Source organism: Aethalodelphis obliquidens, unplaced genomic scaffold (assembly GCF_003676395.1).
Source record: "Aethalodelphis obliquidens isolate GAN/ISIS:26980383/991018 unplaced genomic scaffold, ASM367639v1 scaffold22, whole genome shotgun sequence".
NCBI classification, from domain to species: Eukaryota; Metazoa; Chordata; class Mammalia; order Artiodactyla; family Delphinidae; genus Aethalodelphis; species Aethalodelphis obliquidens.
The window spans coordinates 8431670-8455810 of record NW_020837966.1 but is presented as its reverse complement, the minus strand read 5'-3'; the positions used below and the strand labels follow the sequence as shown (position 1 = coordinate 8455810).

The 24141-nt window shown below is 40.4% G+C and overlaps 1 protein-coding gene across 7 annotated transcripts in view; it reads left to right on the top strand.

Moving 5' to 3' along the window:
• The window catches only part of FHIT (fragile histidine triad diadenosine triphosphatase), a 1436343-nt gene that overhangs the window by 1132789 nt on the left and 279413 nt on the right, over nucleotides 1-24141 (top strand). The window lies entirely within an intron of this gene.

The window sequence follows — 24141 nt, the reverse complement described above, 5'->3', positions numbered from 1 at the left end:
AGCCCTTTCCAGTTCCAACGTGTAAGCACCCATGGCAGGCAGGCGGGCCTGCGTGGATGCTGCCAGGTACTGATTAGCACATCAGCAGGCACAGCCGGCTTGACCATGCTCGCTGAATTGACTGGGGTTCTCTTAGAAATCCAGCTGTTTATTGAACACCCGTGTTTGGCTAAATTCAGCATTTGATTCTGCGGAATGGGCAAACCGGCCATGCATGAGATGGTAACCGCTAAAAAAAAAAGGCACTGGGAACTAGTAAACGAAGCATATGAAGAGCAACTTTAGTAAATGTTTCTGTTGGGATAGGTGCTTCTTCTTAATTTACACGAATGGCCCAGTGCCTGTCCAGTATTATTCATATATGAAATATTAGATGAGAAACATAAGATAAATCCATACATACTTCTGGAAGTACATGCGCATCATTCATGACAGGAGAAGAAGATTTGTGGAGGGCATAGGGTTTGACTGTAACCAAAAATTAGAGCTCTCAGTAGAAAGACACAGCATCCCTGCCCTCACTCTCCTTTCTGAGCTCCAGAACCACAGAGCCATTTGCTCGCTGGTGATCTCAACTTGGACGAACCTCATGTGCCTTTCCACGCCCGCTCTCCTCCAGAAGTGCCCTTCCATCATTCTCTGGTTTTCAAGAAACTTGGAAATCACCCATGTCCTCCCTCGTCTTCATCCCCATATTCAGTAATATATCTCATCCTTTCTGCCTCCTAAATGATACTCCTCAAATATGTCCACCCCAGGGCACAGGTCTTCCCCGACGGGAGAGAGAGGAGGGGACAAGAGGGTAGAGAGTTACTTTTCTTTTTTAAAAAGTTTTAATTCTGGTAAAAAAAAAAAAAAAAACCAAAACATTTAACATAAAATTTATCACCTTCACCATTTTTATGTGTACAATTCAGTAGGGTTAAGTATACTTACATTGTAAAACAGATCTCCAGAACCTTCTCATGTTGCAAAATTGAAACTCTATGCCCAATAAACAGCCATTTTTTTTCTTTCTTCCTCCACCCCCCCTCCCTTCCTTCCTCATGGCCAATGTGGACAAGCAAAATAAGGTAGATAAAAGTTTAGGTCAACGTAGTATCAATTTTTCAGCGTTTGGTTATTTTGCTGCATACCTAGATGATGAGTTTTAAGTGAGACCACTCACCTATGGCTCTGGCCTTGCAAGCTCACGGTGTTCCCGGGGCTTTGCATGGGATTCTTCCCAGTGGTTTCACCAGGTGTCTCACACTGCCTTCGTTTCAACAATCTAAAGAGAAGGGAAGGTGACCCAGGATAGGCACTTTGGTTTGTTTTTGCCAGTCTATCATGTAGAAGAGAGCTTGTTGCTGTGAAATGAGATACAGGATCTGGATTTGTGTGTCATTATCATGATTTGTTTATGAGTGACTCTTTGCCAGCAGAATCCTGCCTCATGAAGAATCTTAGTTTTTATCTGGCACATCAGTTTCTAGGTGCTGACGTTGTCAGGATGCTGTTGTTCGTTGTCTTCCTCCTCTTCCTTCCTCTCCTTCCATCATTGTCATCACATACACATTTGAGACACTTAACTGAGGCACACTGGCAGTAGAAAAACATAAGAGGGATAACATTTGCTTTGCGTTGTTGTGGGGTAGCGAGCCCTGGGTTCACATACTGAAAATTCACTGAACGATGTTCCAGGGCTCTCCGCATGTCTTGGCAGGACTTTCTCCTTCTTAGAAGTTTAAAGACATTGTCCCTAAACTTTTTAGGACATCAGTGGGTAAAAGGTTAATTGACGAGTTAAAACTTATGAGTCTGATTCATAAAAGGCAGCTCGTCTATCTAGACATGTTTGTTCTGTTAGAATTAAAGAGTTGTCAAATCCTTCCACCTTCTCAAGTAAACCCATATTTTCATGATTTTAGGGCTTTGCTTGGCTGTAAAATTTCCTTTGGGTTGTAAATCAGCACATGTAATCTGTTCAGGAATGAAGTTTTTAGCAGAAGTCAAAGGAAAAAAATCAATTTAGCTGGTTTTGACTTATAACAGTTAAAAGAAAAATTGAAAGTATGGGATTTTGGATAAGTAGTTTTGCTTCACAGTTTGAGGGTTGAGTGGATGTTAAAATATCACTCACCACATTGGCCAGTCATTTAGATCATTCTGTTTTACTCTTCTGAAGCTATAAAATCCACCAAGTAATTAAGCAGGCTGCGTGTTGTCAGATGTTTCACATACAGAACCAGTAGGCTTTTCCGCAGACATAGAGAATGGACTTGAGGACACGAGGAGGGGGAAGGGTAAGCTGGGACGAAGTAAGACAGTGGCATGGACATATATACACTACCAAACGTAAAATAGCTAGCTAGTGGGAAGCAGCTGCAATACACAGGGAGATCAGCTCTGTGCTTTGTGACCACTTAGAGGGGTGGGATAGGGAGGGTGGGAGGGAGGGAGATGCAAGAGGGAGGGGATATGGGGATATATGTATACGTATAGCTGATTCACTTTGTTCTAAAGCAGAAACTAACACACCATTGTAAAGCAATTATACTCCAATAAAGATGTTAAAAAAAAAAAAAAGAACCAGTAGGCTTTTCAACACAAATACTAAGCAGTTGGCACAGGCTTTTTTTGGTTGCGTATGTTATGTCACAGGTATAGATGTGAGAAAAAGTTACAAGTTTCTTTCTAATGAATGCAAGGTTTACTGCTAAAAGATTAGCATTAGTCATAGATTTGGGGGGTGAAAATTGATATTTCATCTATACATACACACGTAAACACAATTATTGGGCAAAAGACAGAAGTTCTGAGGTTGAATGAGGTACTATAGCATAGAGCTTAAAAGAGTGTGGGGTTTTTGTTCAGACACCCTGAGTTCAGATTTCACCATTGTGTATGAGTAGGTGGCTTTAACAAGATACTTAATCACTCTGAGCCTCAGTTTTCTCATCTGTAAAATGGCACTAATGTCAGTCTTATCTTGTGAAAAGAGCATTAAATTGTGCATAGCACAGTGCCAGAAAGAAAGTGTTGGGGAAAATGGTTGGTATTATCACTTTTCTTATTATCAACTAGGCAAGAAGGTGGGTGATTTGGCATCATAATTTGTTTACACACAATTCTGTTAAAATAATTATCATGGGCTTAACGTCCCAAAGAACTTGGCGAGAGGAGAATGGTCATTTCTGTGCTCATTCAGAGGATGGATCCATTGTTCTGGGTTGGTAAGTTGGGTGCCTCTCTATCCAGCATCACGATGCTGCTGCTGTTTTTAACGAGAGCAAGGGAGAAGGAGACAGAAATTCAGATTCTGGCACAACTTGAAGATAGGTGCTCTAGGTCATCCACATTTCTGCAGGATGGAAGGGTGGGCGTGAAGAGAAGGGATATTCAAGAGCACGGAGATCGCCATTTGTTTCTCTCTGTTTCCCCACCGCATAGCACAGGATAGATGCTTATTCAAGAAATAAGTAACAGTGGCATTGTTCCTCTTTAAGCAATGACTTTTTAAAAGTCAGAATTTTTTTATTGGTCCCTGTTACGAGTTGAATTGTGTCCCCTCCAAACAAGGTATGTTGGAGTCGTAACCCTAGTACCTCAGAAAGTGACTGTATTTGGAGATAGGGAATCCAGTTAAAATGAGGTTGCTAGAGTTGGCTCTCATCCAACATGACTGGTGTCCTTATTAAAAAGTAAATATGAACACAGAGACAGACACATACAACAGGAAGGTGATGTGAAGGGACACAGGGTAAAGATGGCCATCTACAAACCTCACAGCCCTCAGAAGGAGCTCACCTTGCTGACATCTTGTTTTTGGACTTCCAGCCTTCAAACTGTGAGATAATAAAGCTCTGTTGTTTAAGCCACCCACTTTGTGACCTTTGGGTGACAGCCCCAGCAAACTAACAGAGCTCAAATACGACAAAGGGCATATTGAGAGTAGGACGGTTGGGGAAAAAAAAAAAAAGATTCTCGAGGTTCTATTTTCCATTCAAGATGTTAGATGTTAGTTCAGTGTGGATATATTTATAGCATGCGATTTCTTGCTCAGCAACTGAGAACAGGAGCTGCTTCTGATAAATTTCAAATACCTTCTCCTAGGGGCTTTGCTTGAACACAAGCGTCCAGAGAAAACCTGGAAGAACCATCCCCCAGCCCTCTGCAGGGGACGTACTTAGACACTCCTTTGGTAGCATCCTAAGTAGGCCGGCAGAGTGGGCCTCCTCTGAGGGTTTTTGGGGAAAGCAGCCATGATTGCAGAAGCATGTAAACAAGGAAGGTGATTTTTATCAAATGCTTCTTTAAAACGTGACTTTTCCCAAAAAGCTAAATAAAATATTTCTCAGAAATGGGAATAAGAGTGAGAAATGATAAGAATAAAACATTTACAGAAAAAGGATTTTGCATGGATTTTTGGTTATAAATCTTATTTCTCAACCCATCCTCTTAACCTTTTTCCAAAACACAGGTATCGATATTGCAGAAAGGTTAAAAGAGACCATTTCCTGTAATGATCAACATAACTGCTCAATCATTGGGAAAATAATTACACAAAACAATGAAAGTCCAAGTTTCTCCTCTGGGTGTCATGACTGGTTCTCAATTGGTGTCCCTTTCTTATGACAGCTGTGAGAATGTTTCTTCTCCCTCCTCATTCTGGTCCTTTCTGGACTGACGGAAGTAGGGTCTCACAGACTGATTGAGTTGCTAGAATTCATAAAGACCATAAATTAAAGGCAAGTTCTCATCCAGTGTTCCTTGCCTTCTTCTTTGGCCTAAAGGTAAATAGGTCTGTAGCTAATTAACTTGGAGTTTCTTTGAGAGGCTCGATTCTATCACCAGGGCAGTCATTATTATTCAGGGCATTACTATGCTTTGACGTCTGCTTGAAGTGTAAGTTATTAGTGTCTCAAAGAAGTCACTGGCCCACAAGGAAAACATAAGAGACAAAATAAAAGGAGGATCAAAGTACTTCTGAGCTGGTTTTTCCCTCCTCCTCGGAGCTCATCATCAAGGCAGTGAATGCCCCTGGTGCAGTAGGATGCCATCTGTGAGGGTGTGGCTCCGGAGGGCCGTGGGATCTTCAGCCTTCCTCTGTAGGATCATGCCAGGTGTCCGAGCATAGGTTGCTGATGGGATGGCTCATAGATTGGACCTTGGGGCGGGTAAAAGTATTCTACGTGTAATTGTTATTTCTTGTTTTGTGACTTATTTTAAAATGCATCAGGAGTTTCTCTATTCAGAGAAATCCTTCAAGGATGTATTTTGGATACATATTTGTCACTCCCAGTACGTCTCCTTTGTAAACTCCCCTTTTCAGCTTGCAGGAGAGCCGTGGGCTTGATACCGTGAGATCCAAATACGTTTTGAGGCCATAGGGTGGTTCACTCCCTACCTAGAGCTGCATTCAAGAAGTACAGCTCAGATGCTTGAGGTTAATTAAAAGGAAACTAAATCTTTCCTCGATTCTCTCAGAAAAACAAGAGCCAGTTCATTGCACTCAGCAATATTTTTCTACTTCCCAGCATTTTGGTGCCCTGGAGTTGCTCCAGAGCTGTTCAGACACCACCTCCCCGATCTCTGCCCCTAGCTCTTACCTGGTCCAGATTTCTTCCTTTTGCTTCCTCTTCCGCAATCCAAAATCTTTATAATATACACCTAGCTCCTTAGTTCTTTTTCTGTTTAGGCCCTTTGAACCACTTTTACAGATTTTGAAGCAGAAGAGAACCAGGACCCAGGACCCAGGACCCAGGCGTGGGAGAATGGGGTGGAGGGGGTCAGTGTGGAGAGAACAGGAGAGAGTTACCCATGCATGATCCATGGCTCTTGTTTCACCTATACTGATTATACTTTAATTATGCTATAAAGAAAGGGAAGTGAAGAAAGAAGGCAAGTAGCATTTATTAGGTGCCTCCAATTGTCCTACCACTAAGTTTGGTAGACCTATTTCCACGTGTCATCCTCAAGACTAGTGATATTTGCAGGCATACCTTTGTTTGGGAATTGATTCATCGTAGTAGGTGTTTTTGCTTACCATTGTATTTTCATCCTGCATTATGCTTGACATGTATTTGGTTCTCCATAAGGATTTACTGAATGGATTAAATACTGAGTGGAGCGGTGACTCTGGGGGGCAAATATGTGAAATTGCACAGTCTCTTCCACCTGACAGATGAGGATACGTAGCCTCTGAGAGGCCAAATATTTTGCCAAAGTTAAGACTGATGAGAAGTGGCAGTGCTAATGTTTTCAATTCATTATGTTTGGTTCAGAGATGTTCCACTGGACCACATGGCCAAAGACACAGTCTCAGTCTTCCTGCATCATTAGTCCATTGTAAGAGTATTGAATTCACCAAGCACACACTTGTTAGAGCTGTCTGTTGCTTTTGCTGCTACTAAACTATTCCCATTGTAATGACAGCGCTGGGATATATGACTAATTGAAAGTGACGTATTTAGTGCAACATTATTAATGTACAAGAGGTCTTGGATGCCTGACGAACCAGCTGTCAATTGAATCCTAATTAGTTGTTTTGATTATCTGAATTCTCCAGGGACCCCATCACCTTAACCCGTGGAAATTTGGGGCATTAGATTCCCTTCAAACCACTGGCTTTTAAACATTTTGTTTTGTTTTTCAGTGAGACAGTCTTTAGTGACACATGATCTAATGCTGAAGCCAAATGTAACATACAGAGAAAGTGACCTTACTCAGAGAAAGGAAGAGAAGTGCCCAGAGCTCTGCTCGCTTGCCCCGTCTCTGCAGATTCTCAGTCTAAGACTTCTCAGAATGGAGATGAACATCCACCAACATAGATGAATGTTCTTAGTTTTATAGTTAAGGAAGTCGGGTCCAAGGATGCTCAGTGTCTTTGGGAATATCACAGAATTATTAGTGACCCAGGAAAGTGGAGAAGTCAAGCCACAGCATTTAATTCTGTGCCATTAAGAGCCACGGAAGGACCAGAATAGCAACAGCATGTGCTTATTGATTGTTTATTACGTGTCAGGCACAGTGCGAAGAGCTTTACACCCACTTCCTCAGTAAATCTTTGCAACAGCTCACAGAGAGAAGTACTCTTATTATCCCCACTCTCTGGTTAGTGAGACTGAGACAAAAAGTAGTTAATCATACTCACTTAAAGTCACGCAGCCGGAAAGCAGGGGTTGGCCAGAAGCACGCTCTTAATCACTCTTTCTGCTTCCCCACTCACTACTTCCTGGTGTTCCGTGTAAAACTGTGAATTCTCTCGCATTGACTTAAATAGCTTGCATAGTTGTTTTGGTGTAATCTTCCCACCCCTAATACTTGCCAGGTACTGAGGGAGGGTGGTTCCCAGAATTCTTTGCTCATTGACACACATATTGATGTAGACCCATATGTAGGATGCTCTGGGGGTCAGGCGGAACTGCCCAAGGTACGTTAGTCTTGGTACCTGAGCTGGATCTCTCCTCCTCCTCCGCTCTCTCTAAACGTCTTGAGCTGCACCTTACACCCAACTGTGTCACTCGTTGTGGTGTGGAACCGTGGTTAAGAAGCACTGTCCTAGAGCATCTTATCCACAAAAATGTGATTTAAAATTCTGTAGCATTCACATAACAGCCCTTCCCTGTAGGGTGAGTGAATAGCCCTGTCTCTGTCCACATTAGAGGCTGTTGAAGGCAGCAGACGTCATCTCATATTACCCTAAAGTAGAGTTGGCCAAGCTCTATTTGTCAGTCTCCAGTCTTCAGCTTACTTGACACCATTGACCCTTCCCTTTTTCTAGCAATGTGCTTTTCTCCTGACTCTCCAGATACCTCCCATTCCTCCTATTTTCCTCTTTCCTGGAAACTCCTTTGTACTTTCCTTGTCAGCTGCATCACTTCAAACCAACCCAACAGGATGTTGGAGTTCCTCCTGGCTGCATCTTCAGTTGCCTTCTCTTCTCATGGCTGATCTAGAGAATGCACTTGCTGTTCTGCGGCCGCCGAAGAACTAGTGACATATTAGAATAAATGACCTATGCTGGCAGAGTTTTTTTTTTTTTTTTTTTTGCGGTACGCGGGCTTCTCGCCGTTGTGGCCTCTCCCGTTGTGGAGCACAGGCTCTGGATGCGCAGGTTCAGCGGCCATGGTTCACAGGCCCAGCCGCTCCGCGGCATGCGGGATCTTCCCAGACTGGGGCACGAACCCGTGTCCCCTGCATCGGCAGGCAGACTCTCAACCACTGCGCCACCAGGGAAGCCCCAACTGACAGAGATTTTTGTCTCACTTGCTTGTTACTGTATCTCCAGTGCCTAGCATAGTATTTGGCTCATAGTAGATACGTAGAAAATACTTATTGAATGAATGGTCACCCTGTTCTGAATTGAATCAGCTTCCAAACTTTGTCATTTTCAACTTAAGGTTTGTTCCAGCAAAAGTTTGAAAGGAAGCTAATGCCCGCAGAAAAGAAAAATAAGCACCTCTCTACACACATATCACCAGGGCTAACTGTTCAGAGTGAACAATCTGCTGAAGCCACTGATACTCCAAAGAAAATTAATATATTTGAATTATAATCGCTGTTTAGATCTTACAGTTTCCTTTTCATACTAGTTCTAGCCAGGCTAATATTTTCGAGGACTGAGTCTCTGATTAAGTCTGATAGTTTAAGTTAATAAGTGTTTATTCTTCCTAATTCAATTTGTAAACCTCAAGCAGGCATTGAAATTTGGCTATTATTTTTTTCCTTGCAGATTATGTTGTTAATCAATTTTCCTAGTGTAGGCGAACTTTGTGGCTAAGCATGGCAGGTTGGATTTTCCAGAGATATGAGCACATCAAAACATGTCCTACGCTACATGCTTTTACTGCAGTATGACAATGATACTCTTATCAAGAGGAGAGTTGTATGTTCCCTCCACCTGAATCTGGGTGGACTTCTGTAAATGCCTTGACAAATAGAATGTGGCAGAAGTGAGTTTTAAGGATAGATCCTTAAATAACTTTGTCTTCGCTTGGTGTATTCTCTCTCTTGGGACATACGTCTTGGCACCCCCAAGGTAACATGATAAATCTGACCACCCTGAAACGACTGTGCTGGAGAGACCACAGGGGGATGCCATATAAGGCTAGAGGGGGTGCCCATAACCGTTTGAGTTTTCCTGGCTCAGGTTCCAGTCATGTGTACAAAGAAGTCTTCAGTATAACCCCAGCGCCAGCCATTGTCTGACTGCAACCTCATGAGAGGTCCAGGGACAGGACACGTTGGTGGCAATGCTCCAAAACTCTTGACCTGAAGAAACCATGAGAAGTAATAAATGACCACCGTTATTTAAGTCTCTGAGTTTTGGGGTATGTCATTATACAGAGTTAGGTAACTGAAACTATAGGCACTGTGTGTGTTTAATTTTTTGTATAGATATTTGATTACCGTTAAGTTTAGGCTTTTTGATCTTTGTTTCATGTCGTGGTACCTGCTTACCAATGAATATTAATTTTCTTTTCGTATTGCTTTCTTCTACTCTATTGGAACATAGAGAAACGCCATATGATCTGTCTTATATGTGGAATCTGAAACCAGAAGCAGAAGAACAACAAAAAATTAAGCTCATAGATACACAGATCAGATCTGCAGTTGCCAGAGATAAGATGGTGGATGGGAGGAATGGGTGAAGAGGTATAAATTCATTAAAAGTTATAATATATTAAAAAGCAACAAAACCCAGAAACCCAGTGTTATGCATTCCCCATTAGTGTGTCGTATGAAATAACTCACCACCTTAAAACTCCCCTCTACTTACATTACCAGTCTGTTCTTACATGTTGTCTACTTTTCCCATTAGTACCATTAACATATTAAAAAATAAATAAATGAAGTGGCTGAGTTAAGTAAAACAGAAAGAAAATAAAATAAGATAAATTCAAGAGTGTGATTATCATGTTCTTAGGTCTTGTTAATGGTATCTGTTTTTTTTTAACATCTTTTTGGGATATAATTGCTTTACAACGTTGTGTTAGTTTCTTGCTAATGGTATCTTAATGATGAACCAAAACATTGTAACATTGGCAATTTTCTTCCTTCCACTGTTATTCTCTACAGTTGTCCAAGATTTAGCACATAGTCTTACTTTTTTTCCTTCTTCTGATGATGGAAACCAAGCTTCTGTCACTGGAGGTAATGTCTTCTAGAGCTGGGTCAAGGAGTAGAACTGGTGGTGAAGGATACACCTACTGTTGTTTCTAAATGATGGTGACTGTTAAATAGCTTAGCATCTTTAAATCACTGGCACTCATGTTATGGAAAATACAAATCAGTCTTAAGATATGACCTGATGTGGTCTTTGCCCTGGGGAAGGGTAAAAAGCATGTTGACTGGGCAGTCACTTATCTTCTGTTTAGAGTTCTCCGTATCTCTCTGTGCACCTTGAGTACAGATATGTAAAGGACATGGATATTCTTTAAACAAGGTTAGAGGGAAAAGAAATGAAAACAGTTGTTTGTTTAGGGTGGTAAGATTATGGCCTCATTTTTATTTCATCTTTATTGTCTTTTAATGTTGTTTTAAGTATCTTTTCAATATAAATAAGAAAAAAATTTTTTAAAGGTTTATTACATATCAGATGTTACTGGCCTCCAGGGTATTTGAAGTCTTTGGAGATAAAACTGTCATTATGCAGACAGCCTCATTCAATCATTCTAGCAAGGCATTGTGGGAAGCACAGAATCCCAATGGAGAGAGTGTTCTCACAGAGTCATAAGGGCCTTAAGAGGTAAAATAACGGGCTGTGTATATTAAGAGTATGAACAGTTTCTTTTCATCAAAAGGTACCAGGGCTGTCTTTCTGAGGAAGCAGAAGCCACCCTGTGGAAGAATTGTAAGATTTGGGAGGCGTGGAGATAAGGAGTCCGTGGTAGTGGTGACCAAATATGTTCACTTCTCCTTTCATCCAGGCATGCGGTTGAATTGTACCTGTGGTTCCTGACTAGTCATGGCTGTGCATTGTGTCACTTTGGGACTGAGTATCTAACTTCTGGTACAAGATCCTGCAGAGTTTTCTTTTGCCCTGGCGTGTCTCCTAGCGATGTTTGAGCTGGTGGTTACTCTGTCCACCTGGATGCCTGAGTAACAGAGGTGGACAGAGCTGATCTACTGGCCCACAGTGGACCAGTAACAGGCAGGAAGTTTGTTATCAGCCACTGAAATTTGGGGACTGCTTGTTATCACAGCAACACTTAGCTTAATCTAATTATATAAAGGACAAAGATATTCAGAACAGAAAACAATATTAAGCAAGGTATGAGGAAATATTATACATAGCAAAAAGGTGATTCTGGTTGGAGCCTGGAAACGTTAGTGAGAATGGGGAGAAACAAATTGGAAAGAGCTGAGAGCTACCATGGCAAGCCTGGGACTTTGGGCTAATTAAGAGAAAGCAAACCTCGGCAGTGTGTCTGGGCCTTGCCTTTAATTCATTGTGTTATTCCATGTTCTACCCCCAAACTGAAAGTTTTGCAGAACTTATATTTAAGGGAGGGACCTTCCTGTAAAACCTTGGCCAATCTTAAGAAACAAACCACTTTGCTGGTGTAATATCCGAAATGATGCCTTTTCACCACGTGGTGGCCATACTGTGAAGTCCATGTAGCTGTCTGACTGTGGTCCCTCACCCCTGGACGTTGGTTCTCTTCCTGGGGCCTTGTACAGTGACTGATAGGAACTCAGCATTAAGCATGATTTTATTGGGGTGAAGAGAATCTCTCTGCCGTGAGCAGATGGCTTGATCCTCTGAGTCAAGTTTGTATATCCATTGCTCTATGTTATCTTTTTCTCCAGAGTGTGATGAAAATGAGTTAAGGTTTATAAAATGTTTGAAGAGGCATCATGAAAAAAAAAAAACTCTATGAATTAGATGGTGGTAATAATAAAGTTAGAATTGAACCAGAGATTGGTGAAGGAAATTCAGTTTGATTTACCTCAGACAGGCTTAATGCTGTGAATGACTGGTAAAGTTAAATCTTATTTCTGAAGTTCTTAAATATTCCCATTTCTAACCAGGGATTTAATATCATTTTAATGCAGTTTTTTACATGTGAATTAATATAATAAATGTCAGTGTTGAATAGAATAAGGTCACATTTTACTACTTTGACCAGAAGTGTAATCTTCCAAGATTCAATTTTATTACTATTATAACAGTCATACTGGATAAGGTCACCAATATTTCTTTCCAAATAATATAATATATGACGACAGATTTTATACCAACTTTAGTTTTTGTAATCTGGATTTACATTCTGAAACATGTTGACAAAGACATACCATGGACGTTTCTTGGTCAAATGGCAGCCTGGGGAAGACATTTCCCTCTAATTTATGGGAAATTTGAAAATGGATAAAAGAAGTAGTTGAAATGTAGCATTTTCTTGATCATATTATCTGCTTGCTTACAGATAATTAACTTCTTGAGGGGTTTAGTCTCCCACTCGAAAGGGAAAGGTGATGTTTAAAGACCTTTCAACAAGTGAAACGAAGAATTGCTCTCTGTTCCCTGGCTGTGTGCGAGCCAGCTGGCTTAGCCTGTGCAATTCATTTGAGTGACATGTTCATTGAATCAGAAGAGTTCAGGGTTGTCAGGGATGGTAAAGGGCAACTAGCAAAGCCATTCACCTTGACCCTCGTCTGCAGCATTCTCACCAAGCGATCAATCTCTGCTGGTATCGCTCCATTGGGAATAGTAAGGGTACCTTTCTTACACCGTTGTTGCGAAGATTTAATGAGGGAATATGTGGAAAGTGCTTAGACCCATGTCTGCCATGTTATAAGTGCTCATAAATGCTGCTGTTTTTGCTATTAGGAGTATTCTGTGGGCCACCACCTCTGGAGACAGTGTATTTCCATCTTCATAGACCTCTCACTGTTAAAACACTTGTTCCTATACTGAGCCCAAAGCTAACTTTTATACTTACTAGTTTGTTGTAGTTTGGGCTTTAGGGATCATGTATAATAATGATGATGCCAATAGCTGCTTATTAACATTTACTGAGCACTTACTATGTGTCAGTCTCTGTATCCAGTGCATTGTCACATTTAAAAATCGTTGTAGATTACTTCAGAATACTCAAAAGTAGTAAGAATAGTATAAAGGATGCCCATTTACCTTCAATCAGAATCAATGGTTATCTTGATTTTGCCATACTGGCTTCATCTATACTCTTCTGATTTTGCTCACATATTTTAAGGCAGTTCTTAGAAATAGTGTGATCTTAACTCTGTGTACATTGGTATGCATGTTTAAAAACTATAGAAATATCCTAATATAACTAGAATGCCATTATCATATTTAACAAACTCAATAGTAATTTCTTGATACAATGTTATATTTCAAGTTTCTGTGATTGTTTCAAAATGTCTTTCTATCATCAGTTGATTAGAGCAGAATCCAAATAAGATCTTCACAGTATATTTGCTTATTTATTTTACTACTCTTTTAATACAGTATTTTTGTGACTTGACTTTTTTTTTTTTTTAAACTTGGTCAGTTTTCCTGTAGACCATTCTGTAATCTGAATTCTTCTGTTTGCTTTCCCTTGGTGTTATTTAACTTGTTTCTCTACCTTTTGTGTTTTGTATAAAGTAAGTTAGCTCTAAGGAGGGTTGTGTAGTAGTGTAATTGCTAACTACATCTGACTATTTAAATGAGTATCAGATAAAAGTTTTTAAAAATTAAATATTGAGGGGACTTCCCTGGTGGCGCAGTGGTTAAGAATCCACCTGTCAATGCAGGGGACACGGGTTCGAGCCCTGGTCCGGGAAGAGCCCACATGCCACAGAGCAGCTAAGCCCATGTGCCAGAACTACTGAGCCTGTGCTCTAGAGCCCGCGAGCCACAACTGCTGAGCCCGTGCGCCTAGAACCCGTGCTCCGCAACAAGAGAAGCCACCACAATGAGAAGCCCACGCAGGGCAATGAAGAATAGCCCCAGCTCGCCGCAACTAGCGAAAGCCCACGTGCACCAACGAAGACCCAACGCAGCCAGAAATATCTTAATTAATTAATTAAGTAAAAAAAATTAAATATTGAGTTGCTCCCTTGCTTCGGCCACATTTCAAGTGTAGCTTGGGTAGCATATGCGTAGAACATTTCCATCCTCGCAGAAAGTTCCACTAAGCAGTGTGGTCTAAGGATTGATTATTTTCAGATCCAAGCATTTGTAGTAGTGCCGTGTGCTTCATATCACATCTTGTAAGGAGGCACAATGTCTGGATGTCCCGCTCTTAGGGTCCTGAAATTGATCAGCACATTTAGGTAGTGACATCCTGGTTCCTCCATTATAAAGTTCCCATTAACCTTTTATCTAAAGCCGGAGTTCTTAAACTTTTTTGTCAGGGGTCCCTTTTGGCACTTTGCAAAACCTGTAGCTCTCTTCTCCCAATGATTTTTAAATGAGGAAAATTAAGTCTATAAAAACACAAAGGAAATTGATGTTACTGAATAACTGTTCATATAATGTTAAAGAGCAAATTTATGATACAGTGAAATATACACTACTTAAGTACATAGTAAATAACCAGAACCGGGTGGCAGGTGTAATGACTGCTAGAATTTTGTAATCCTCATAGAGCTGATGGATCATTGTGGAGTAAATAATATTTCAAGGTATCTGCAATAACCATAAAGTTATCGCTTTATATTTTAAAAAATATGTGATAAACATTATGAAAAAATCATAAGCACTACTGTTACAATGGTTTGTTGATTACATTTGTGATTTAAGGAAATGTAAAATTTCAGTTAGAAGTTAGTGAAAACAAGTAAACACCTTTTCTTTTTCATCTCTAGGTATTCCCTTTCTTCTCTCCATGTATCTTCCCTTAAGTGTCTCTGGAACTCTACCCCCCACCCCCCACAGGTTAAGAACCCCTGACCTAAGCCCTAATTTATCCATTAATAATTTTATGTAACTCAGTTGTCTCATTAGGGATTGAAAATGGTGGTTTGTGTAAATCTGTTATCCCTTTCACTTTTAGAGCTGAAGAACCTTAAATAACTTTCCATCTCTAGAGCTGTTTGGTTACCTTGAAATATACAGTTCAAACAGAATGAATACCCATTTTGCAGATGAGGTCACTGAGACTCAAAGAGTTTGTATTCCCAAAGTCAAATTGGTAAAATGTGGTAGAAATGGCACAGGAATCCAGATCTGGGGCACTCCACATCCCACACACTGGATTCAAGTTCTCTCCTCTTCCACCATTTACTAGTTGCTTTCTGTTCTATTATTTACTTGGCAGTTAACCTGCATCTTCTCTCCTTCCTAAATGACAGCCTTTCCACTGCTATAGTTTGAAGATAGGCCCTTGTATATTCCTTTCCTTTTTCTCTGTTCTCCCATATCTATGCTTATTCCTTCTGTGAATGTGCTATATACTGTCCCTGGTGGTTCCCAAGTTGACAGAAAACTCCATGAGTAGCCTTGCCAACAAAGATCAGAGTGAGAAATCGCATCCCTCAACCCAATACCAGACTTGCATTCACAGTCTGAGATAAAAATGTGTTTTGTGGAAACAACATTTCTCTGTCGACTCATCTTGAGCTTATTCTCAACAAAACTTCCCAAGCTGTTTTCACATATGCTGCTGTAAAGTGAAACTCTTCCATCTTGTAGTTTAGCAAATGGTGGGCTGGATGTGGGGAGCTCACCCACTTGGAAGAATTCTCACGTTTAGATTTGTCTGAGGGCAAAACTTAGGAAAAGGAAGACAACCCAGAGAATTTTCCGTTTGTGAGTATGAAACATCATCTAGGAGAATAACAGCGATCTACCTTCTACTTATTAAAGTAAGATAATAGTTTCACTTTAATTCATTTATTGATTGGTCATTTATTTCAACGAACATTCATTCAAATAGTCATTCACTCAGACATTTCATCCACCCACCCACTCACCCACCCATTCATTCAGTGTTTAGGTGAGTGCTTTCTGTCCAGGAACTCAGTTGGGTACTAGGAAACAGATGAAAAATTGACTCCCGCTCTCAGTCCAGTTTATATTCTAGATAGGAAGTAAGTAAACATAAGGGGATACTACAATTCCAGCGTTTGAAACAGGTTCTTAAAGATACAAACATATGAAGAGTTACGGAAGAAGGGTGCTTTAAATGCAATGGACAAGTCCCCTAAGAGGCGACCTGTGAACTGAGACCTAGCCAGGGCCTTTGGATTGAGGGATGAATGAGATGTGGCCTTTGTTTTTAAAGAGCTTTTAGACTGGTGGCAGGTGATGCCCTATGGAAAGAGCCTATCGTAGAGCATTGTGAGGGGAAGGCTATAGCTATGTCTGCATCTTCTTTGTTGTCTCAAACCAAAGATTTTGGCAGGAATTTTGCTTGTGGTTCTTCATCCATATGAAATAGAGGACATGCATGGTATTGACCTTACTGTTGTGTAATCCCCTGCCTTAATAGTTGCGTACAAGAGAACATTTGGTGGAGAAAACCTAATGCTTAATTTAAGGCAGAATTAATGATGCATTCAGGGCTCAGGAGGTTTGATAACAGCAGTTCTCAACTAAGCTATTCGGGGGAAAAAAATAAATTGTCAACTTTATTTTTGCCAGACAGTCTGTTGGGGGAATTCAGGAGCATATGACAATAGGTGTACCCTTCCTGGACAGAATGTTGGACGAATACATCTTTTTAAAGCCATTTATAGTCCTTGAATTTCCTCAACCCACTCTCTCCTGCTATTACTGAGATGCACGCTGAATATGATGCTAGTTCCTGGCACAGGTTTTAAATTTGTGGCCCATTAGCCGTAACTTTTATTTGCCCCACCCAGTGTTCTTCATGAATTTAAAGTACAGACAGTCTTCCCTGGGTACAGCACTGTGGGATTGAAAAATGGCCATTAAAACTGGAACCGTGGAAAGTAATCTTAATCATCAATGGTGAGAATTACGATGGTTCCGTGACCTTTAAATTTTTCTTTTCTTTTTTTTTCTTTTGCGGTACGCGGGCAGGCCTCTCACTGTTGTGGCCTCTCCCGTTGCGGAGCACAGGCTCCAGACACGCAGGCTCAGTGGCCATGGCTCACGGGCCCAGCCGCTCTGTGGCATGTGGGATCTTCCCAGACCGGGGCACGAACCCGTGTCCCTTGCATCGGCAGGCGGACTCTCAACCACTGCGCCACCAGGGAAGCCTGACCTTTAAAATTTTCATCAAAACACTTAAAACTATTCTACTGTCTGTTAAAAGTGTATAGGAAAATAATAATATTAACACTAATACTTATACAGCATACTAATACTGGTACAGTGTAATTTAAAACATTAGAAATATTGAAAATTAAAGTGCATTTTTTTCCTTTGGAAAACACTTATCAAGAGTAGTTTGAACACCACTTGCCTTCTTTTTCTGGTAGTATGGCTTTCAACACAGACTGAGCATCTTTTCTATGCCTTGGCAAATTTCATACTCCTTTCAATTTCCAACTTTTTATCCTAAGTGCTCTCAATGTGGTAAACTACAAAGTTTTTTTTACGATGTTGAGTTTTTTGGTGGCATCACTTCCTCTGGTACATCTTCCATCCTTTCACCATAATAGCTTCGTACATTTTTGTCAGTAAGCTTGCCTTTATTAAGCTCCTGTGGCTGCACATCTCGTGAACAGCAGCGTGGTTCCAGTAGTCAACTGTGTCTCCTGTAACTTCGTTTACATTCAATTCACATTTCACTTCCAGAATTATCACTTTTTGTTTCTTTGTTGCACTTGCATATTTGTTGGCCAGTTCCCTCTTCTGATTGTCTATTTTTATAAGAAGTCACCAAGGTTTAATCAGTGGAAGACCAGTAGGCAACACAACTGCATATTTTGCCGGCTGTGTGTGACTGAGTGACAGATGCACAGCGACAATCACTGACAGACTGAAAAAAGTGACATGGGATGCGAATAACATTGCAAATCTGTAATACTAATTCCTCTCAATTTGAATTTTCCTTTTCTTCCCCCTTTTCCTATATTAAGCTGAACCAGATGAGATTCTGACTAAGAGTTTCTTTTCAGAGAGAGGCTTGTGTTTTTTCCCTATACAGACATTAGTGATGATGGAATCTCTCTACTCTGTGGCATAATATTTGAAATTGTAGCCTACTGGAGGAACTTTTAGTCATCAACAAGAAATGCGTGACACATTTTAGCAATGATTGTGATTCAAGAAATTTTAACTTTCTTTTAAGTGATGATGGCAAAGATGGCGGTGATGATGGTAACGTTAGTAATGACAGAGATTGAGGCCAGTGTCTGATTCCCCATGCCAGAAGACTGTTGGGTGGCAAAGATATGTTTTTCATATCTGAGCATATAAAGAAAATGGGAGTGAGTTTTAGGATCCTGCAGGAGCAATGACAATATATAAACGTAAAACTCTTATGGAACTGTCAGAACATCTGTTTCCACAATTTTTGCTTTCCTTAGGCAAATGCTTAAATATTTTTTTTGATTATATACAAAATGAAATTCAAATATGTAGAAATCTTGAGTTTAAGTTGGCATTTTTGTAGACCCTTTTAGATTATTTGGTCTCCTAATTTAAACATTAGGCAAACGGTATTATCTGCTGTGCTGTCTAAACACAGACCTTGAAAAATGATGGGCCGAAAAAAGTTACAAATTCTAAATGAACTTAAATATTTTAAACATTTTTAGAGGCTTGTTTTGTGTTTTGAGGGTTTTTTATTGTTAAAAATTATGTTTTGAAAGATTCAGACAGTTACAACTAGAGAGGACGAAGAAACAATAACTAATTCCTAGACCCTGACTCTAGTGATGTTCTAAATTGTAATGCGGAAGGAAAATACAGAGATAATTTGAGAGAATGAACTGTGGCAAAATAAGGGTGAAGTTTTAAATGTGGAATCAGTGAGGTTCTAGGTTCTAAATGATAACACTGATGTTGGTGAGTAGTGGTATTTAAATCACAGATGCAAGTTGCAAAGAGGGGTATGCTGAACAGAGGGAGGTTTTTAAGGAATTCACTTCTGTTGACTTTGTTTGTTTTTGTTTTTTTTTTTGCGGTACGTGGGCCTCTCACCGTTGTGGCCTCTCCCGTTGCTGAGCACGGGCTCCGGATGCGCAGGCTCAGCGGCCATGGCCCACGGGCCCAGCCGCTCCACGGCATGTGGGATCTTCCCAGACCGGGGCACGAACCCGTGTCCCCTGCATTGGCAGGCGGACCCTCAATCACTGCGCCACCAGGGAAGCCCTGACTTTGTTTTTAAGCAACCATTGTTCAGCTTTTACTTTATGGTCTGAAATATGCTATTCTTTAGAAGCAAACAAAACTCCAAAACCCCCAACCTTATAACACTCTTGTAAAGTTGGTATAAATATTAACCCAGCATTAACAGTGACACTAGGCTAAGAGATTTGAGGAAGAAAGAGTGGCTCAGATGGAGTTTCTTGTCTGAAACTCTCTATTTCTGAATACATTTCTTCTATTATTATTGTTTTAGAGAAGTCAGAGCCTCTTGTGTCATTGGCAGTTGACTTTATTAGAAGAGTTTAAGCAGATGGAAAGAACAAAACTTTTTTCCCTTTGCAGGCTTTGGGGGTTTAGTAAATAAATGCTGAGCTATATTTGCATACAAATTGCTATCATGAAAAAGCATGCTTTCTTGACACTCTGGCAATGTTGTTCATTGCTGAAATATTTATTTTTAATGAATTACCTTTTTGTTTTTAGAGGCTGCCTGATTAACTTATTCTCTTCTGGAAGTTACCAGAGTTACATTAAAATGTCTTTTGCTTCCTGTTCTGGAAACATTTGGAAATCACTTGCTACTTAGAGTTTTCACTCTTCTTTTTTTCCCCTCCTAGAATTTTCTGCATTTGTATTGTTGTTAATGATTTAGCCCATTCTTTCATTTTAAATGGATCACACAGTCATTTTTGTGTCCCGCTGTCTTTTGTTGGAAGAGACATGTCTTAAATTGTTCACTGCTGAATCAGATTAAAATGACTTTAGTGTTAGGCTATTTAAAAAAATCTTTAGTTTGTCTTTTGTGGAGGGTTCATTCTCATGAACACATTGCTCAAACACAGAGTCAACTTTTTTTTCACTCTTCAGGAGTGTGTCTATTAGATTCTAAGCTAAAATGAATGAAAGTGTGAGCCTGTTTTTAATCACTCTTGGGGACAAATTTCAGATAATTCTGCTAATTTAAATGAGTGATTCTTATCTTTGTTGGAGTCAGGAGACAGAATTTTTTGCATAATGAAGACTATAGGAGAACAACACACACACACACCATTTTGCAAACAATTTCAGGAGATTCATAGAAGCCCTGGAGTCCATCTACACACCCAGGTTAGGAAAGTCTGTTTAGTTGGTTTCGGGAAATGTAAATTCAGGAAGGTAGGGTCTCTAAATGGTGAGCCATATGACCTAGCCTCCCTTCCCCAATCTCCTAAATTATATCACTTTCCCCACACGTACTCAGGCCAAAACCCTGAAATCTTCTTTGATCTCCCTCTTTCCTTTGCCTCCCACTCACATCCGTAAGTCTTGTTGCTCCTGCCTCAGAAATGTATCTCAAATTCTCTGCACCTCCACTGCCACCACCATAGTTCAGACCTGTTTTGAATCTCTTATCTAGTCTCCAGTAAAGGCGTCCACCGTGGCATTCAGCTTTCATCCTTGCTTTGATTGAATCTTTATTTATTTATTTATTTATTTCCCTACACAGCATTTAGAATGATCTTTCTAAAAGAGAACTCAGATTCTGTCATAAACCTCCACTCCCCACTGGCTGAAATGTTTTGGAGGCTTCCCCAGGCACAGAGAATAAATCCAAACTGCCAGCCAAGGCTGCAGAGAGCTTGCACACTTTCCTGACACCCCAGATAGGCAGGCCAAGCGTGCTCCCCGTTTAGCAGTGTCGGCTTGGAATGTGCTTGCCTTTGCGTCAATGCATCTCTGTTGTTTTCTGTCAACCCTTGTCTCTTTCACAACAGAGACTGCATTTTGATCTGTTTCTTGCCTTTTGTTTGCTCACTCTCTAGAATGTACACCTTTGGAGGGGAAGGGATGCATACGGCTGGTGTGTGCTGTTTTCTCAGTGTCTTACACATTACCTACCAGATAGAATGATCTTAATTAGTTCCTACTTAATGAATAAATGAAAAACATACGAAGTCCTAAAAAGTGTTTTGTCTTTACCCTTTCCTCCAAAATTTGGCTTTATGGGCTTCCTTTAGTAATTCACTGAGAAGGTCATTTGTTAAACACTTGTTGAATACTTTCCACTATGAAATATTCTCACATCATTTCTCTCAGATTGCTAACTCACAGAGGATGGGCATTTTTGGGGGGGTGGGCGGTTAAATTCAGAATCTGTGAGAATGCCAAGCAAGTATAATGAAGGCTCTCTTTCTGTTTTTTGAAAGAACTTATTTTTCTGTCAACATTTATATTTGTCACAGAAGAGATTTCATCACTGTCACTAAAAGAGCATACAACATTGTTATCCTCAGATCTTCCAAGCTCCAGTGAGTTAATGGTCTACAGGTTTTCCACTTAAAATGTAAGCACCGCCTTTGGTATGTGAAGGGAAAGTCATCTTATATTTATTGTTTGCTATGCCTTTAGCTGGGTGTCTTTTACTTTTTAAATTTTTTTCCATGGTAAAGGATGGACTGTTTTATTTAGACTAAAAAAATTATTAATAAAATTTTTAAATGTTACTTTCCACTTACAGTTAATTAAAAATATTGGCTGCATTCCCTGTGTTGTGCAGTACATCCTCGAGCCTGTCTTACACCCAGTAGTTTGTACTTCCCACTCCTCCACCCCTATATTGCCCCTCCCTCCCCCTCCCCGCTGGTAACCACTAGCTTATTCTCTATATCTGTGAGTCTGCTTCTTTTTTATTATATTCACTAGTTTATTTTTTTAGATTCCATATATAAGGAGTATCATGTAGTATTTATCTTTCTCTGACTGACTTATTTCACTTAGCATAATGCCCTCCAAGCCTATCCAAGTTGCTTGGCAAATGGCAGAATTTCCTGCTTTTTTTTTTTTTTTTTTGCAGTACACGGGCCTCTCACCGTTGTGGCCTCTCCCGTTGCGGAGCACGGGCTCTGGACGCGCAGGTTCAGCGGCCATGGCTCCCGGGCCCAGCTGCTCTGCGGCATGTGGGATCTTCCCGGACCGGGGCACGAACCCGTGTCCCCTGCATCGGCAGGCGGACTCTCAACCACTGCGCCACCAGGGAAGCCCAGAATTTCCTGCTTTTTGTGGCTGAATAGTATTCTATTGTGTATATATATATATATATATATATATATACCACACCTTCTTAATCTATTCATCTGTTGATGGACACTTAAGTTGCTTCCATACCTTGGCAGTCGTAAATAACGGTGCTATGAACATTGGGGTGCGTGTGTCTTTTCGAATTAGTGTTTTTGTTTTTTTCAGATATATACCCAGGAGTGGAATTGCTGGATCATATGGTAGTTCCATGTTTAGTTTCTTGAGAAACCTCCTTACTGTTTTCCACAGTGGCTGCACCAATTTACATTTAGCTGGGTGTCTTTTTGATTAGGAATTCAGGACTTAGCTTTTTTTTTTTTTAAGTGCATTTCCCTCAATTATTTTCATGTAAGTAAGTTGAGTCTGGTCTGGTTCAGTGGTCTCTTAGAAAGTTTTCCTAGATTAAGCAATGAATAAGCACACATGCCATCTGCTCTTCCATCAAATATTCATTAAAGGCCTACCCTGCATCAAACACTATGTATGGTGCCAGTTGAACCTGACTGCTAGGGAGTGTTTCATATCTTCTAAGAATGTGCTACCTGCGAAATATTCCCTTTTAAGGTCTTCTTCATTCTTCTCCCATTTTCTATTCCTTTCCTCCCATTAAGGAGTCTCTCTGTTCTATATTTATAGTTTGGCTGCTCTTTGCTTTCATGTGGTATCTGAACTGTGATGTTAGGTTGCTTCATTGGCCTGTCCAACTGCGCTGAAGATCTGATGGGAAATGGAATTTTCAGTGGCTCTTCAGGGGCATAAACAAACCTGAAGGTGGAATCCATGCTTTTCAGGACCTGATAGAACTTGCCCTGGAAGGATGCTATCTACTCGGGAGCTTGGGTTTCGATCTGGCCACCCCACAGAAGTAGAAACTCAACGTGCTCTCTCCTTATTCCCAAACTGGGTAGAATATAAATGTGTACATGGTAAAGTGCTGTTAAATTATTTATCTTGCTTGTGGTTTTCCAGCAACTCTCCCATGAATTGCACATCTTTAGCATTACTTTCTGATCTATACTAGACGAAAAAGCTTTTCACAGAGTTTTTGAAGTGATTCTCACAGCAGAGTGTATGTGTGGTTTTAAAAAAAATTTTTATATCACTCATTGGAAATGATCCTTAAATATTTCTTTCAGCTGCTGAGCGTACTTTATTCCTCTTCTATTGAAACACTTCTCCAACTCTTAACACCTAAGAGCGTTTTTACAACATTGTCATTGTGGTGTGTTCTCACCCCTGTGTTGGCACATTATGGACAGATACTTCTGCGTGGCAGTAAATTTCTTTTTCAATACTCTCCTAACCAGAGTGATTTAAAGTTCACATACTTCTGTATATTTGCAGGACTGTACCAATAATACTGAATTTTTGTAATGGTTATTCAGAGACATTGTAAGACCTAGAAATGATTCCATATCATTAAGGAAAGGGAAAAGGAGTCTTGGAAAAAGTATTTCTTTTGCTTTCTAATTAAAGAATGGCAGATCTTTTGTGTATATGCTGGTATTCTTCCTTCCCTCATGGCAGCTAAAACGAATAAATCTCCCCATTCTTCCCTCCTTATCCCTGTCAAGGCCTCAGAATCCTCTTCACCATACTGTTCTAAGCAGCTACACAAATTATTTGGAGTTAGCAAAAGAGATGAAACCCATTTAACTTGCTGTAGTCCCTGGGAGAACAGGTGATGAGCAGAGCCCCCACTGACCTGTAGGGCTGGTCCTGGTCCTGAAAGCACAGTGACATTGCTGGTTGCCTTGCAGAAGGAGAGAGAGCTTTGAGGTCTCACACTGGCAGTTAAATGCTCTAGTTTGTAATTGGCATAATCACTTCTGCTCACGACTCCTTGGCCAGAATGCCTTCAGCTT